This window comes from Oreochromis aureus, linkage group 18 (genome assembly GCF_013358895.1).
Source record: "Oreochromis aureus strain Israel breed Guangdong linkage group 18, ZZ_aureus, whole genome shotgun sequence".
NCBI lineage: Eukaryota > Metazoa > Chordata > Actinopteri > Cichliformes > Cichlidae > Oreochromis > Oreochromis aureus.
In genome coordinates this window covers 7,816,893-7,834,721 of record NC_052959.1, presented here as the reverse complement: position 1 = coordinate 7,834,721, position 17,829 = coordinate 7,816,893, and the positions used below count along the sequence as shown (strand labels likewise).

The following is a 17,829-nucleotide window of genomic DNA, read 5'->3' as shown; positions in this document are numbered from 1 at the left end:
GTTAAGCAGCTAATCCATCTGTCCAATCAGCAGGGAGGACAGAGGCAGCAACACCTGCTCACCTCAGACAGATGTGGAGATGCGGGGGTGATCCACTTTCAGAGTCTCTGCTTGGATTCTGGGGGAGGATTGTTCCATCCTTTTGAAGTCTCGCATTTGGCATAAAAAGGGGGATGCAACCCAGTTTACAAAATTTCACTTTTTTGGGGGGGGTTGGAGATCCACATTGTACATGAGGGGCAAAGTTTTGCCTCATTTTCATACGTACCACAGTCTGTGGTACTGTAGTACCTTATCCACATTTAGGGCTACTTTATAGTTTTAAGTGAAGTTTCCTTTGCCATTGTTTCTTCGATATCTGTCCAGACCAGTGCGTTTAATCGATCCATGCACTTTTGGCTCCTCCAGCGTCTGTCTTTGGAGGTCTAACAAATTTCTTCAGTACTCATTCAAATAAAGCTGAAAGCAATGGACACTCTGCCTGGACTCTAGCTTAGAGACAGGCTGAGGAGCCTGGTCATTCAGGAGGCTTTCAGGTTAGAGCTGCTACTCTACTACTTCAAAAGGAGGCGGAATCACCCTGCAGCATATTATATCTGTCAGCTGGCTTGGGAACACCTCTGGAGTAGGTGGCTAGGCAGACGGAGGTCTGGGCATCTTTGCTGGGAGTGTTGTCCCTGCGACCCTAATGGATGGGTACTGCTTACTGCTTTTGGGCACACTTATTAATTTAGATAAAACTTAAGTTGGAAGTTATGATATAATTATCTTCAGCTATGGCCTGCCAATATAATTACCTGGTACAATTATGTAACTGTGGAGGAAGACAAGACATTTTGATATATAAAGACAGGAATGTGCCACATATTCCACTTTAATTGCAACATATTTTTTCCCATAATTTACAGACTGCACATTATGATTACACCACAAATGTGATTACTTTAGTGTCAGTGTTGATGCGGTTAATAACAGAGGTTACATTTTGAACATGGACTCTTGGAATAACTGAAATCTGATGTACTGTGTTTATGCTGAAACTGTAGGTGGACACTCAAGATTAGTATCATCAATTCAGTATCTGAAATGTGAAATATGGAATGTGATTACGTAGAAGAAAACAATATGTCATGGGGAAGTTCATTATTTTACCTTGGCTAAGGGTGTGAAATGCTGTCATGAGTTAGCATCATACAGTTCCAGTTTTCTTGTCTTGAGGTCAGTTTGGTGTTTTGGATGGGTTTTACTGTAGTTTGGTACCCTGTACCCTTTTCCTGAGGGCATGGTAAATGGTAAATGGCCTGTATTTGTATAGCGCTTTTCTGGTCCCTAAGGACCCCAAAGCGCTTTACACATCCAGTCATCCACCCATTCACGCACACATTCACACACTGGTGATGGCAAGCTACATGTAGCCACAGCCACCCTGGGGCGCACTGACAGAGGCGAGGCTGCCGAACACTGGCGCCACCGGGCCCTCTGGCCACCACCAGTAGGCAACGGGTGAAGTGTCTTGCCCAAGGACACAACGACCGAGACTGTCCAAGCCGGGGCTCGAACCGGCAACCTTCCGATTACATCAACTCATACTCTTTTAAAAGGAGGTGATATATATCCTTAGTGATTTTCAGAACCTGTTTTATCACCAACTCTTCAAATATGTCCTGGAAGGAAAATAAAAGTTGCATCCAAATAATCCTTCCAGCCCTTTCAATCAAATTTTGAATTTGGGATCTAAACTCGGCAGAAAAGTTACTAAACCATGAAGTAATGCCACAACAGAAAATAGATTCAACATTTACCCTGTAAGTAGTAACACAATGCATTTATCCACTCTATGGACCTTAGCAAACACATGATGAGCCCAGCGTAACTGACAAAGTGTCACTTGTTTAACCTTCTCTCCTCTAATTAAAGCCAGGCTATGATCTCCAGTAGATCTTGGTTTAAAGATCGTTTCCTTATTTCTGGGACATACCCGACTCCTGTTCCAGAGAAGTCTCAGAGAAGGTGTGTTAACAAGAGGCTAAATGTGCCTACAGATTTCTTCGTGTCATTTGTTTTACAAATCAAAAAAGAGGCTACGAGTTTGAAGCTGATCATCCTGAACAAAGGTATTGTAAACCAGTCAAAGGCTGTGGAGTTAAAGCACATTGAAATGGGATGATTCTTTTTGATACACCCTGTACTGTGATCAAAGTACAGCTTAAATGCAACAAAAGTCAGTACATCATTCATTATACTGTATACATAATATGTAGCATTTAATATTCCTGTCTTCATTTTTGATGTCAGATTCAATCCTCCTGGGTTTGGATGATTCTCAGAAATCTCTCGAGTGATGCTCAGTGATTCCTAACCTGATTTTTTTCTCTTAGCTTGAGGGGATAGGCTGCTTTGGTTTCAATTTTAGTGGCAGACTTGAGCAGGTCAGCGCTTTCACTTCCTAAAAACTCGTGTTTTTTTGGTGGGGGGGGGTTACAGTCACTGTGTCTTGAGCTTGGGTGTCATCATTTCATTTAGATATCGAAAAGTGCTTACAATCTATAAATTGCATGACATCATTTTTCAAGGATGACCTCTGCATTGTGACTCGTCCCGTACCTAACCGCTGCAGCAGCTGCGTTTTCAGTAGCCTGCTGATGCTCTCTCTTCTTTATAAAGTTTTACGTTCTAGTTTCTTACTTGTTCAGACACTTCTTTACCGTGTGGAGCCGTGTTGCATTATTCACAAGCTGGGCCGAAACTGAGAAAGCTGTGGTGTTCAAAGGCTCTTTCATAGCCTCTTTCAGGCAGTTTGCCTTAATTGGAAATTACATGTGTATCACTTACATTGCACTGGTTGCAGGGGTGTGCTTACTTGCATTAAATGCGTATGTTCACTGTCGTCTGTCTGGCCTGTTCGATTTTAATCACGTCTGAGATCAAACACCACGCACTTAAACTTAAGAAGTATAGTTAGTAAGGTGATACTCACATTTGAATGATGTTGCACAGGGGTGTACTCAGTCTGGGGGTATAGTGTATGTACAGCAAAAAAACTGAACGCAGTCAGCTAAAATTCATTATTTGTGTCTTGTCTAAGATACCTTCCGGAGTCATTTACTGCATCTTTGATCCCCTGTGCATTAGTTAGGCATCACAGACGGAGGACAAAACAGACTCTTGACTCATGTTTCTGGCTGCAAGAGACAGCAGGTAGCGTTCATAACAACAGACACATCCCGGGGCAAATCTATTTTAAAGCCGGCGACTTTCTCCTTTAAGACAGCGGAAGTGCAACCTGAAGCCTTGATCAGGACAAAGGCCGAGATTTATTTAGACTTATGAAATGATCACAGTCGTGGCAGTGAAAGCCAGTGGAGAAAAAAAATGTGCATAAGTGCTTTACTTGCTCACACACACACACACACATATTCCCATGCACACACCTCTTCACAATCAGAAATCAGTGCCTGGCTGCAGAGAGAAAAGAGAATTCATTAAACTCAGCCACCCACGCTGGGCCACAGAATAAACGGGGGGTAGCGAGGGAAGCAAGGCGGGGAGGACGATGATGAGAGACAGAAAGAGAGAGAGCAAAGACGGTGAGAAAAAGAGGGAGGGGGATGAGGAAAAAGAAAAGAGAGAGAGAGAGAGAGAGAGAGAGGATGGAGTCCTCTTAGCGGGGGCCCATCAAATGAAGTGGATAGGAGGTCAGTTGAACAGAAAAGCTCTTTAGGAGCAAAGGGATGAGAGAGAGACGGGAGAGTAAAGAAATAACAGAACACTGCTGGAGAGAGGAGAGCACGACTATGTGTGAAGGCGGTGTTAGATGGGCTCTGGAGTCTGGAGTTAGTTTGAGATCATAACACACACAGAAGCAATTAAAAGTTGTCCTCACAAACTCATCAAACTGTCTCGCCTCCAGCTAGTCACACTAGGTTGTCCCTGCTCGCCAGCCGATCGGCCCCCCTCGCACCTTTGATTTTGCCAAATCTGACTGACAGCCAATCAGATAATGCGTTCCCGGTCAGCGTGGACGTGACCGGAGGCCGACACCAGTCGCTAACCTCTGCCGCTCGGTCGTTATCCTGGGCCTAATCCGCACTGCGCTAATCTGGTTAACTAGAGCGGTTTCTGAAATTAACAAAAGCCTAATCTAATTCCCACTTAGCACCAATTAAGAGATTACTGACCGCATATCCTATTATCATAATCATCGAGCTTTGGCAAACAGTCAGACTGTGGCAAAACGGAGTCAATAAAATGACAGCAGCAGTCAGGAATGAGACGTCGGTGTGGAGTTAGAGATTGTGTGTGTGACAACAGCGCTCACTCAGATAAGAAGCAGAGATACAGCGGAGGAAGAAATGCGAGGTTCCTCTGTCTGCCTTTTGGACACACACAAACACACACTTACACACACGCTCTTCACCTTAAGCCTTTTACTGTCCAGAATGTCAGCAGCTATCTCCAGCACCGCTGCCTGTCACATACAGGGAGAGTGTGTGAAGCCAGTGTGTGTGTGTGTTTGTGTGTGTGTGTGTGTGGGAGAGACAGCCTGAGAAGCTGAGGGATGGAAACATGCAGGAGGGAGGGGCGTCCTTGAAAGAGGACAGAGGTGTTCAGCTGGATCTAATGTGAGGAAACAACTGGAGCACATACATACTCGCTCATGTCCACACACACACACACACACACCACTGTTGCATCAATCACATTCCTTTCCAGGAAAAAAAGAAAAACAACATTTGTTGGGATAAATTCACATGAATCTGCAATCCGTCCGGCTAAATCCATTTGTGCCCTTCAAAACCTCCACAGACCAGCCTTTTATATCACCAGTATAGGAATGGGAGCGAGAGCGGGGCCGAGCCCTAGCCAGGCTCTCTGCAATGGGCCTCAGCATCATTATCATCAGCAGCGGGCCTCTCAGATGCGCCAGCACAAGATCAAAGGAAAGCCTCTCAATCTTCTCCCCTCACTGAGGCAGCACAGAGCTGCTCTATAACTGGCATCTTGGTCCTGCGATAATCCTCCCATTGATCTACTTCACAGAGTTCAGTCTGCACTGAGGCTTCTGGGTTGAGGGTTAAAAGATGCAGAGGAATGTCTGTCAGAGTTTGCAGCACAGGGTGCCAGATCTTATTAAACCATGAGGTGGCCGGGCTGTGCTTTTACAGTAACTTGTTTTTTTTTTTTGTTTTCTTTTTTCTTTTTAAAGTGCCTTGCTTACATGAGGTAATTTCAATGTTTCATGAGGGCTTCTAGCATTTGCATAGATTCTACTCACATCATCATTTCGCCTTTTGTAAAAGATACAAAAATGGGTTATGTATTTAGCACAAGCAATTAAAAAGCATATCCGCTGCAACATGTAGGCATGGGGTAGAGGGGCAAATTAATTCACCTTATTTTCTAGTTCCTTCCTTTCCTTTGAAGTCCATGAGGGGGAGTTTGGACTGGAAGGCAGAGGGAGAGGGTGGAGGGTGAAGATGATTACAGGGAACAATAGACCAAAGAGCCATTACCTCAGCACTGCCACTGGGCCTCCAGCCACTCAACATCTCCACCTACTGGTGGCTTGATGCAGTGCCAGCATGTCCTGCGTGGTTGTGCTGACTGGCTCTGCTGAGTTGACAACATGGAAGTCAGCTGATGTAATGTCTGTTGCGACTCACTAAACACTAAACAAGAAAAGAGTGGCTGCAGTTTGAAACTCATCAAAAGTTTAGCCCGTGTATACAAAATTGGAGGGATGAGCAGAGTAGTTACTGATGAATGCGGAGGTCAATCCATCTCAGAACATCTGTCAGACCTGTATAAGTGGAGGTGATAGTTGTGACAGATGTTCAAAATAAATGTCTAAATATGCCTTTGGCTTATTATTATTATTTCATGTTAAGCTAAGTTAACTATCATTTTCACATGATTGTTGAACTAGAGCTTTAACAATAAAATGCTACATTTAATTTGAATGATTTGGGAGAATGCTTCTTCCAAGACATGGAGATGTTTGTGGATTTGTTTGCTTTATAACCTATCAATGTGACAAAAGACTAAAGACATCCCTCACACTGGCCAATTAAATACGAAACTTCAGCTAGGCAGTTAGCTTAGCCTGACAAAAGCAAAACAAATAGATGTCTAGGAATGGGGATCAAGAACTGGTTCTTGCAGAAAACTGGTTCCCAGTAGTCCAGTTTGTTGAAATTTTTAGTCTGCCTGGATATCGATCCTGTTTATCGGTTCTTCCATTCGCACTACAATTTGCTGATTTTAGTTTCCGTGTCAGAAGAGGAAAATAGCGATGCAGTCTACAGCATGGATATGGACATTATTTTTACTGTAGAAAAGGACAAGATAAATAACTGCATCCAGGACAGAAAGAACGACATTATGCTGCTAACACAACATTGGTTTTTTGCAAGCATCTGCCAAGACAGCATGTTAACGCTAAGCTAGTCAAGAACCCAGAGTGAGAGCTGAATGAATGCTGACCCCAGCATTCACAGGACCGTAAAATCAACAGGTAGCAAGCAGATAAGCAGTTAGGTTGCAGCATCCTTTCTACCTGTCCAGGTTTCTAAAGCAGAATCACTGTGGTGATCGCTTTTTTGCGCTGGTTTTCATCTTTGCTTTGTGCGGTCAGCTTTGTATTAGAGATGTGTGTCCTCATTAGGGATTTGTGTTTGTGTGTGGGGTTGTAGCCTCAGGTTTATATTGTTAAATGGTGATTATGAGACAGTGTGATTCAGCTATTTAACAGAGTAACATGAAAGTATGGTAACGAATAGCATACCAAATTATGTATCCAGTGTATCCAGTGAATACCAGCTGCACAGGCAGAAGTGGAAACACAGTGGCGATTTGGTGGACCGGTACCTGGGTCGAGCTTGTCTTAATGAGCATGATGGATGGTGTCTTCCACGTCCCAGGTGATGGCCCCCACCTTGCAGGTGGCAGGAAGGATATTTGCAGGCTCTGGTTGATCAGTGTTGGTGGAAAACTGGTGGGACAAGGCATCAGGCTTGATATTCCTGGAACCTGGACGATATGAGATTGAGAATTTAAAGCGACTAAAGAGGAGAGACCAATGGGCTTGGCGAGCATTAAGTCTTTTAGCGGTTCTTATATAGGTTAAATTTTTTTGGTCAGTCCAAACGATGAAAGGTTGCTTAGCTCCTTTTAGCAGGTGCCACCATTTTTCTAGGGCCAACTTGACAGCTTACTTACAACTTACTGCACCTCCTGGTCACCCACATCATAACTCCTCACCGCAGGCTTACTTGGGGCCCTGGATGTTGAAAGAGCATGGCCCCAACTTCAGAATCTGAAGTGTTTATCTCTGCAATGAATGGCTATGAGGTGTGAGGTGCAGAGGTGAACAACTGTTTTAGCTTAACAAAAGCTGCTTCGGCTTCAAGAATCAGACAAATGGAATCCTGGTGGAGGTGAGGCGAGTAAGTGGTGTGGATACCTGGCTGTAATTCCGAATAAAATTCCGGTAGAGATTGATGAAACAGAGGAACCATTAAAGGTGTTTGCATAATAAGGGAGTGGGCCATTCGTTCACAGCTTGTATCTTAGTCGGGTCGGTCTTCACCTGTCCTCCTGCCAAAATATAAGTGAGAAATGTGACAGATGAGAAGTAAAACTCACGTCTCGGCTTTCACATGTAGTCGTTCTCAAGGAATTGGTGCAGGATGGAGCGGACATGAATTTAGTGCTACTCCAGAGTCTTGACGAAAATGAGGATATCGTCTAGATACACAAACACAAAGATATTCAGAAAATCCCTTAAAACTTTGTTAACTAAGGCCTGGAAAGCTGCTGGAGCATTGGTGAGGCCGAATGGCATAACCAGATATTCAAAATGTCCTAGGGGTGTGTTGAAAGCTGTTTTCCATTCATCCTACTGCCAGATGCGAACTAGATGGTAGGTGTCGCATAAATCAAGTTTTGTGAAGATAGTGGCCCCGTGAATGAGTGCAAAGGCAGAGTTGATCAGGGGTAGTGGGTACTTGTTTTTAACTGTGATTTAATTTAGACCTTTAAAGTTATTACAGGGACAGAGTGTCTTGTCTTTTTTGGCAACAAAGAAAACACCAGCACCTACCAGGGAGGAGGACGGGTGGATGATCCCAGCTGCCATGGACTTACGGATGTATTTCTCAATGGCTTCATCTCAGACCATGACAGGTTGTAGAGTCTGCTACAGCACAGCTGGGCTCAGGGAAGGAGGTGAATAGCGCGGTCATAGGGCCTGTGAGGTGGAAGAGACAGCGCCTTGTCCTTACTGAAAACCTCCTGCAGATCATGGTATTCTGTGGGAACTGAAGAGAGATCTGGTGGTGGAGAGACGGTGGGTTATGATTGTTGAGTTCCTGAGGGTAGAGCTGAGGTGAGGCAGTTAGCAAGGCAAAACAAACTGTAGCTTCTAATATTGTGATCTGTTCAGTCGATGTGAGGATTGTGTTTCTTTAACCATGGGTGGCGAGGATTAAGGGCGTATCTGCGGAGGTGGAGGTGAAGAACGAGAGAGTCTGCCAGTGATTACCCGGTGACCAGGCAAACAGGTTTGTTTTGGTGAGTGATTAAGGTGAAAATCTATTTACTGAGTGCAGTGGCTGGTACGGGTGATTCAAGTGGGAATAAAAAGCAGATTTATTAGTTTAACCAGCTTGGTGCCGATTAAGTTCCACTTGGCACCGGAATAAATGACAAAATGAAGTGGGTAAGTGATTTGATTCAAACTAGAAGAAACTGGCAATAGTAACCAGGGCTTGGAATTGGTCAGAGGTCCGCCCACCTGTATCCCCGAAATTACCAGTGGGCAGAACCTTTTGGCCGAACTGGACATGTGGCAAGAAAATGATCCGATGCTCCGCCGTAAAATCATTTGCGTAAGTGAAAGCGTCTCTCTCTCTCCTCTGCCGAAAGTCAGCCCATTTGCATAGGCTCAAAGAAGAGGGAAAGGTAACTGAAGTGGATGTTGACACAGGAAGTGGAGCAGCAGATGCAGAGATTGGAAAGGAGCGCAACAAGGCTTTATGGCACTTGTAGTTCTTTTCAGCCTCTCTCTTTCTTAGGCGATTGGCAATCCTGAGAGAGAGAAAGAGATAGAGACCAAGCCTCATGAGAGGCTAACTGATCCTTTATTTGATCAATAAGGACTTGCAAAACTCTCCCTGGAGGACACTAGTGAGCACTGTAATAGGAAACCCTGCACCGACCCAGTTCCCCTGAAAAGGATTCAGGCGCCCTGGAAACAGCGTCAGAAAACACCAGCATGAGTTGAGGAGAAGCGGCAGCAGCAAAAGATAGAGGGGCTCCCTTGGGAGTTGAAAACGGGGTTGGCGTGGTTAAAATGGGTGGCTGACTGGGGACGGAATCGGACCTTATTTCCAAAACCTTGTTGATCTCCTTAGCCTCGCTGATCGTTGTCAATGGATGACAGGTGAGCAGGACAGGTGAGGAACCAAGGCTCCACCCAGAAGGCAAGTGCAGGTAAACACAGGAAGGCAGTGGAAAAACAGCAGACGCTTACTCGGATCCTGACACCATCACTATCTGGGTGAAGAAAACCGTAGAAAATGCAGAAGTGCCTTGCATTCTGTTTGAAGGCCAACACATGGGCTCCAGACCTGCAGATAGCTCTGGTTGCAAGTCAGCTGAGACTGAAGAAGTCACTTGGATGAGTGATGAAATGTGAAAATGCTGCGTCCAGATGAACAGAATCAATGTGCCAGCACTAAACGACATCATGGCAGCAACTTTCATCTTTTATACTGTCTGTGATTGCAACCAATGGAGTCGCACCCTGCAGGGTGGTAAAAAAAGAATGCAGGTTTGAAGCACTTTCCCACAGTCTTTACTTTTCAGTCTTACCTGCGTCTGCCTTTTACATGTAGTGTACAATATTAAACATGGAATTTATCAGCCTTTAGCTGTGCTAAAGGGAGGAGATTTTAAGTGTTTTTTTTAGCCATGATTAAATAGAGACAGTCTGCTAAGCTAAGATAGCTGCCCACTGGCTGAGGCTATCAACGTGGTATTATTCTTATCAAACTCTTGTAAAGTGATTTTGCAGAGATGTCCAACTATTTCTGTTACAGCTTGATTATAGCTATTAAATTGAAAAGGCTACAGTCAAAGTGAGGCAAGCGTGAAGACTACACGCAGATTTTGTGTGAGAAATAAAGACAGAATTGTTGTCAAGCTGTTGAGCTGCTTTATGACTGTGGGTTTGGTCAGCATGCATTAATGTGAATTTTTAACTGGGAATGCGAACGTGTTGACAAGACTTATCACATGTGGTTTTCTCTTTATAAACACTCACAGGTCAGCTCTCTCTCACACACACACACCTACTCAGACGCCTCCGTCTTAACCGCACAATTTTCCAAAGCTCGGCAAAATGCATTGATAAGGGAGTGCACGCATGCACACACACACATACACCGCAGTGTGAAATTGGGTCAGCAGTGGAGAGTGGGCTTTAATGCTGAGCACATACGCTCTCTAAAACTGATCTGCATATTCATGTGGGTGGCTATCAAAATGACACACACACATACACACACAGTTACAAGCACACACATAAATAAGTACACGCATGTACACATTGGCCTAAACTTATCCATCCCACACACGTGCCCACATGCACACATACATGCAAATGCACTCTCACACACACATACACACACTCAAACAACAAAGCACAAAGAAAAACCCTAAATCTCATGGATATTGTAACTGTCAGGCAGCTACAGGGGGCATTTATGCTCTACTCATTCTAATTCTGTGGCTAAAAATGAGTTTCTTCCTCTCCCAGCTGTACCATGTCAATCATTTTTCTTCTTTTTCGTTTCACTTCTCTTCCTTACTTTTCCCCCGCTGGCAAACGCAGTGGCCATCTTTCAGGGAAAAGCAAAGTCCGGCTGCTGCCGGCCGCCCGGCAGAACAGCTCTCATTACTTCAGAATTTGTGAGTGAGTTATAACATTGTCAAAAGTCTTAGAAGTGCTCACACTTCACCCAAAAGATATTCAAGCGCCAAAAACAGAAATAAATTACCATTGCCTCATATGATTCTGCTGCTGAGCCTGGAAGCGAGTGGGAGAAAGAGAGGCAGAGGTGTGAAAGAGGGAGGGATTGGGGAGAAGAAAAGGAGAAAGAGGGAGGGGGGCGGGGGGGTGAGAGGTCTCTCCCTTAGGATATACTTGTCAAAACCCCCTACTTTGCGTTTCTGACTTTTTCGGCAATGAACAACAGTTTTCTCTGACAAAGCATTTTCCTGCTTATTTGCAGACGGAGGGAGGAGACGGGGCTCAAGTTGGAACGTGAGAAACTGAAAGGATGTAACAAAGGATTCAGAGCCGGTAAGCAGATAGCTCCGAAGGCCGCTAGGGGCCAGGGGAGAGAAGGGGGACGGGGGGGATGGGGTAGAGGGAAGGGGTAGCGGTGCTGGTGGAGGTGCTGGTGGTGATGGAGGTGTGTGCTCGTGGTGGTGTCTTTTGAAGAGAGAGATGGCAGGGGGAAAGAGAGAGGAGGAGACGGAGAGAATGAGACAGAGAGTGTGTGTCTCCTGTGTATGTGTTTGGGGACCCACACAGTGAGGCCTGAGCATGTGATTTATTTCAGAATACTAATGTCTCTTTGATCTCCACCGCTTTAAAAAAAAACACCCTGCTGGGATTGTAGGCACACACACATGCACACACTCTGACACGTGCACACAAATGCATATATGTATTTATATACACACTCTACCTACGAGCACACACATAGCCACATTAATATTGTTGCGTCCCCGCAACTGTCCCAGCTCATTTATGCACACACACCCACGCACACACCCACACACACACATACTCCAGGGTGTCTAATCTACTTTAACTATAATCAAATCCATAGAGATCCAATTACAAAGATAGAGGGATATTTGTTTTTCTCTGTACATCCTAAAAGACTAATTAAATTTTCATGTAAAGATGAAATTATTTGATATAACACAAACGTCTTTTCATTTTCATAATTGTAACGTGATATCTTTTAATTGGGATTCCTGTGACTGTTTCTGCCTATTTCAGCTTCATTTGTAGGCCCGTTAACCTGTACAGCGCTTACTTGCATGCACCCACACAGAATCATGATTTACTCTTCTTACCTTGCTCTTTTTTTTTTCCTCTACACTTCCATCATTATTCAAAGTCAGGGTCATGAGGGCTAGAGCGTATCCCAGCATGCACTAGGCAGGAGGCAGTCAATCACCTCCTGTAAGTAACAAAGGACAGGAGCAAACAAATCCTCCAACAACAAAAAAGAAAAAAGAAAAAAAAAAAGAATTTTCTGAGTTGTTTGTCTTTCATTTCTTTCCTGAGTCTGAAAAGGAGATAGAGCAAAATCATTAGAGTCTACAGTCATGCATGTTTGTATTGCTGTGAGGCTTTAATTAGGCTAACAGCTAACATCACTAGCACGCTAACATATTCATAACAAACTTGCTAGCGTGCTGATATTTAGTAGGTATTTTTGTGTGGTAATGTGCCGTCTGACAATATTAAACTACAAGTAATTACATCCGCTGAGGAGGTTATGTGTTAATAGTATTTACATGTGTGCTTGTTATTCTGTCTGTATAGGTCAAACAGTTTAGAATGAATTCTGCTAATGCTATATCGAGCTAAACTATGCTTCTTGCTGCCATTATATGTAATTGACAACTTACAGGCATATAAGGATATGTGGGGATTCTAAAGATCACATTACTTTGGACCCCCAACCCCTTCTTTAAAGTCAAATAAGTCCAAACTTTCTTAAAATGTCTTTTATTGATAAACTTTGCTTCAAATTTGACTTAAATTTGACATTGAGGAAATAATACTGGTATATAGGGTTCTAAATATCACATTATAGTTTGCATCCAAGGTCTCATTTGACCTCTGACCACCATTTCTTTCAAGGGGGGAGGGGTAAAAAATTTTTTTTTTATCAAAAATGTCTTTCACTTGAAGTGAATTTTTCTAAATAATGAAATTAATGCAATATATTTATGCTAAATATATTGAAATGGGTTTAAGCAGGGCAATTAACAAAAGCCTGCATGTTGAACTTCTTTTACTGCACTACACACTTTTTAAAGTACATTTAAAAAGGACAAAGAAAACAAAATGAATGTATACAAATTTAAATGCTATTCCCTGAAAAGTAAATACTGCCTTGGTAGAGGTTTAAGCTCTCCGACTGATTCTTGGTTTGACTTGCAAAGTCATTTGAACTATGTTTTCTAACTTCAGTCTTTAGTCTTCTAGTTATAGTTGATCAAACTACAATATCTCCTTAAGGACGCTCTGCTGCAGTTCAGCTTCATTCCAGGTTTAAAGAAAAGGCCTCTTCCAGAAGCTGATGGTGAGAGGATAGTTGTCTTTGATTTTTTTGTTAAAGTCTGGACTAGAGTGACCTGGTGTGGGACTATACAGCATTTCTATCCCTAGTACACCTGTTCCACATATTGAGACAATGTTCCACATTTTACTGGCTCTACTTTTCAAAAATCAACCCTGAAAAACAGGTACTTTTTCTAAAGTCTGCCTTGTATCTAATGGTTGTGAAGAAAGCCAGTCATCATGGGTTTCCTGCAGGTTAAGATTTCACTGTGTTTTGCTGCCTACACTATACCCACAGTGGAAATTGCAAGCTACCAGAAAGTTACAATACACAAATGAAAAAGAAAATACCCCAAATTAAAGGAACGCACATACAGTAAAAACTGAAACTTGTTGGAAGTGGTTGAAACTGGTGGAGGTTGATTCTCCGAGAGTTTTCGTTCTTTCTTTTTTTAATGTTTTTGTCAGCATCTCAAAAGAAACCAGCAGCTCAGAAAGAGACGTGACCGTTGCTGGATGCACCCCCACTGAAACCCAACTGACCCAACTACGAGCCACAACAGCAAATGAAATAACAACAGATTTAAAGGTTATTGTGACAAAAAAAACCCCTAGATGACAGAAAGAAGACTACAGTAAAATTCTAGCTTCTGTTTATGCCTATAGTATGTCTGGATTCACATATTTACTTTACATTCTACATGCTTCTGAGCATTAGCAAACTTCCCCACACAAACATATTCTCTGCCGCACAGTTAGTTTGCTGGGATTTGGTCACCCTAGTCAAAATAGTATAGCAACTGACAAACCAGTGATGCTTTTTCCTGATATGCTTCACATTTGGAGTGTCCCTGGCTTTGTTGCTGTTGGATCTGATTTTCCTGTAATATGAAAGCAGAGCTTTGTGTTAGTCGACTCTTGCATGCTACAGTGCAATCTTGTTGGAACCAGAAATGATTCAGTAAATTAGGTTGATAAATGCTCCATGTGGTGACCTACTTATTTCAAAGTTTCATGGCAATCTATTCACTTGTGCTTGAGACAAGTTTCAGTTTTTAATTTCTTTTTTTTCCCTTGGTCTGCAGTCAGCTCATATTTCTGTTTGTAATAAACCTCGACTGAATATGAATTAACTGATTGTTTGGTAAACCAGCATCTTAGTCATTTCTACAATTACCCCTTACACAAATACAATATCGATTGCCAGTTTTTGAAAAATTAGCTTATTTTCCTTTCATACTAATAGTAAATGGTGACATTTGCTGTTGATGCTGCAGAAGCTCTAGATAGCTAAAGAGAATAGAAAAAAAATACTATGGTGTGAAACCACAACTTGGCTGGAAATATGGTGATGATGTCTGAGTTTGGACAGTTATTTACAGCAGTATGGGGAAACACATCACCGGAAATTACAATATTTCTAAAAAACGGAAGGTGGAATGTTAAGCACAAGTGTTTTGGGGAGTATTTTCTTTTGACACTGGATGTTTCTCCTTACTACTCAAGCTTGAAATAGCAAGGGGTTAGAAGTTTCTTTCCCCCCGGCAAGCCCCAAGTCTCAGTTGATACATGGTATCTGTCAGCTCCTCCCTGATGAACACCTCCAGCAGCAGCCTCAGGGACGTCAGCGCATGCAGCTGCTGGCCAGGCTCTTCTGGGTATCCAAGTCTTGCTTTTTTCAGGTAGCAGATGTAGCAGCTTGCTGATGCCACCTCTCATAAGGGACTGGCACAATGCAGCAGCTCCAGCACATTATGGAATCACACTTGGTAATACGTTACACATAGGTATAAGATGATCTGACCTGCTTAGAGCTAGATATGGCATCGATGTCGTCATCTTGTCAGATATAAAGCTGGAAAAATTTGAATTTCAATAGATGTATTTTTTTTTATCTACAATAAATCATCTAATCACGTATCTGGGAAAGAGAGTAGCTTGTCATAGGAAACCCACTTTGTCCCATTACTGTGCTGTTATTTGTTTTGTTTTATTCTACAACTTTATTGTTTTGTTGGATTTTGTTGAGCAAATCACCATCTTGGTATTTTGAAACTGAACATGTTATGCTGTAAGCATTTTGGTTAGAAAACAAAACAACAATAAGAAAAACCCATATGTGATGAGAAGGTCAATGCTCATTGGCTCATGACTTACGGTTGACAACTCATTATTCCACAAGCATGCAGTTTCACTGGCTTCATTCTCCCAACCTGGAAACTATGAAACTACTCCAATGTTTTTATATTGCCTATATGATCATATCCTGTGTTCCTGTGTTTACTATAAATACATATACATAATTGACAAAATAAACATCAGACTATATTAAATAATGCTTGAGACTATATTGAGATTGTAAAGTCATCAGGAAAATGTTTACTTGAGTCATAAATGAAGGGAGAAGTAAGGTTGCGTTCTCATTCACTTCTATACAGAGACTTCTTTCTTCACCCAATGCCCCCTGGTGGCCATCAGAAAGACTGCAGCTTTAAAAGTACAATTTATAATAATACTCTGCAAATTTGAACTAAAACCTTCACCACAAATGGAGCACTGTTTTAACAGTTGATGCATGGAACCCTTCCACTGTTTCCTCAGGAGACTTGTAAAAAGTCTTTCATGAGTTGCCTAGTTAAATAAAGGATTACCCGACTTTCATGTTGTGGTACTAATTGGATGTTATATTAAAGTGCAGTCTAGCTTTAGTTCAACTTTAGTTGATATCTTCAGTACAAAGTCTGTTCATTTTAATCTCCTACAAGCTTTAGTTAATTTTAGAAGTTTAAAAGACTTTATTCATTAGTTGTACTTTTCAGCAAGAGGCAACATGCACCTTTTGTTTACAGTCTATAGTTCTTGTAAGCTATCTTCAGTGTGTGTGTTTTTTAGATGCACTGGCCAGACAGTTTTGGTGAAAAAGCTCCCACACAGTTGGAAATTCGCTAGTGAACAAAGCAGGTCATGCAGCAGCTTCAGAGCCAGCGACTCCTCTCTGCAAAGGAGACCAAAGCAAAGCTTACAGGAGAGCAAACATTCACCATGGATTCATTATGGGTAAATATGTAAATATAGGCACAGACTTGTTAACCCAGTTGTTTAATCTGTATTGGTAGTCAATGGTGCCTTTACAGTTTGCTTTTAAGTCTCAGTGATTAAAGACTAAAATTTGTGAAAGCAACTTGATTTAGTGTAACTGCAAAGAAATAAAGAAAAGTATCTTGGTGTCAATCTAATCTCACTCATAAGGTTTTAAATACTGCCGCTGTATCAAAGCTTCAAGCGTCCGTCAGATATGCACAAAGTTTCCTTTGCTGGTGGTGGAGAGAGACCTTCTCCACCAACTCGTCACATATGGACACTTGGACATTAAAATTACAGAAAAGAAAACAGAAAAAATGCACGTTGCTCAGGTATGGGCTCCAGTTTGTGGAAGCCGCCATGTCCTACAGCGTCCACGTAGCTAGGATTATGTACTTGAATTTGGAGTGGTAAAAAAACAATTCAATCACCTCCAATCAACAATCTACTGACATCTAGTGGTGCTGTGTTAAAAACTGTATTTTTAATGTGTACTTTTTAACCCAGTCATGATCTTTTGTTTTTGGTGTGTAAACTTAACCAAGGCTTGGTGCTTAAAAGCAAGTGATAAAGAAAATAAATCAGCTTGTGAAAACAAAGCAACACAAAGTGCGAAACACACTGGAATAGGGAGCGATCAAAACTTACTTCAGCATCACCCGTTCGACCTGCTAATGCTGACTCGATCGCAGTGTAAACGAGGACTGTTCTTCCTCAGCTTCTCATACTGCTGCAGTTGGTGCTTCAAGGCGCTAACATCAAAGGACATTAAGGTGGCAGCAGAAATCCCATCTTGTTCATCCAAATACCTGGCAAAATATGTTTGCTCGTATGATGCATCCATTATTTATTTGTAATGAGGATAAATTGGCCCTGTAACGTCAAATATTTATCATCTTTTTACATTTAGAATGCATTTTTAAATAGCTGTCCCCAAGATTTGATCAAACTACAGCTTCTTACTCGTCAGCTCAACCTATTTTTCCCTCCTCTAATGCTGCTGTGCGTGGAGCTGGTGCTGTTATGTTTCTATGGGCTATCATCAGTAATGATCTCGACTCTGTCATGAAGCATCAGCTGCAGCGCTCATGAGTCAGCCTTTAATCTTTGTAGCTGTATCGGTAAAAGCTACCAACCCAACAGGATCAATGGGAACCTTTGAGGGGGAGAAAGAAATGCACAAATGAGCTCTTTTTAGATAAAATGTGACTGCTCATTCCACTAATTGATGCGCAGGAGTAGCTTTGGCTCTTTTAAACCCTCACACTATAACTCTGGACAAACAAATATCGGTCAGAAAGCACTTCACACCCTAGCATGCCCTCAAGTCCGTCCCAGTAGTTCTCTGCAGGCATTTGAACTCTGTGTGACAGACA

General features: G+C 42.4%; 1 protein-coding gene across 1 annotated transcript in view; it reads right to left on the bottom strand.

The window, feature by feature from the left end:
* LOC116335266 (protocadherin-8) overlaps nt 1–6,858 on the bottom strand; it is a 39,568-nt gene extending 32,710 nt beyond the window's left edge. Inside the window, exon 1 of the mRNA XM_039602667.1 lies at nt 6,785–6,858. The gene's annotated coding sequence lies outside the window, so the exon portion shown is untranslated. The remainder of the gene's footprint in view (nt 1–6,784) is intronic.
* Between the last annotated feature and the right edge of the window lie 10,971 nt (nt 6,859–17,829).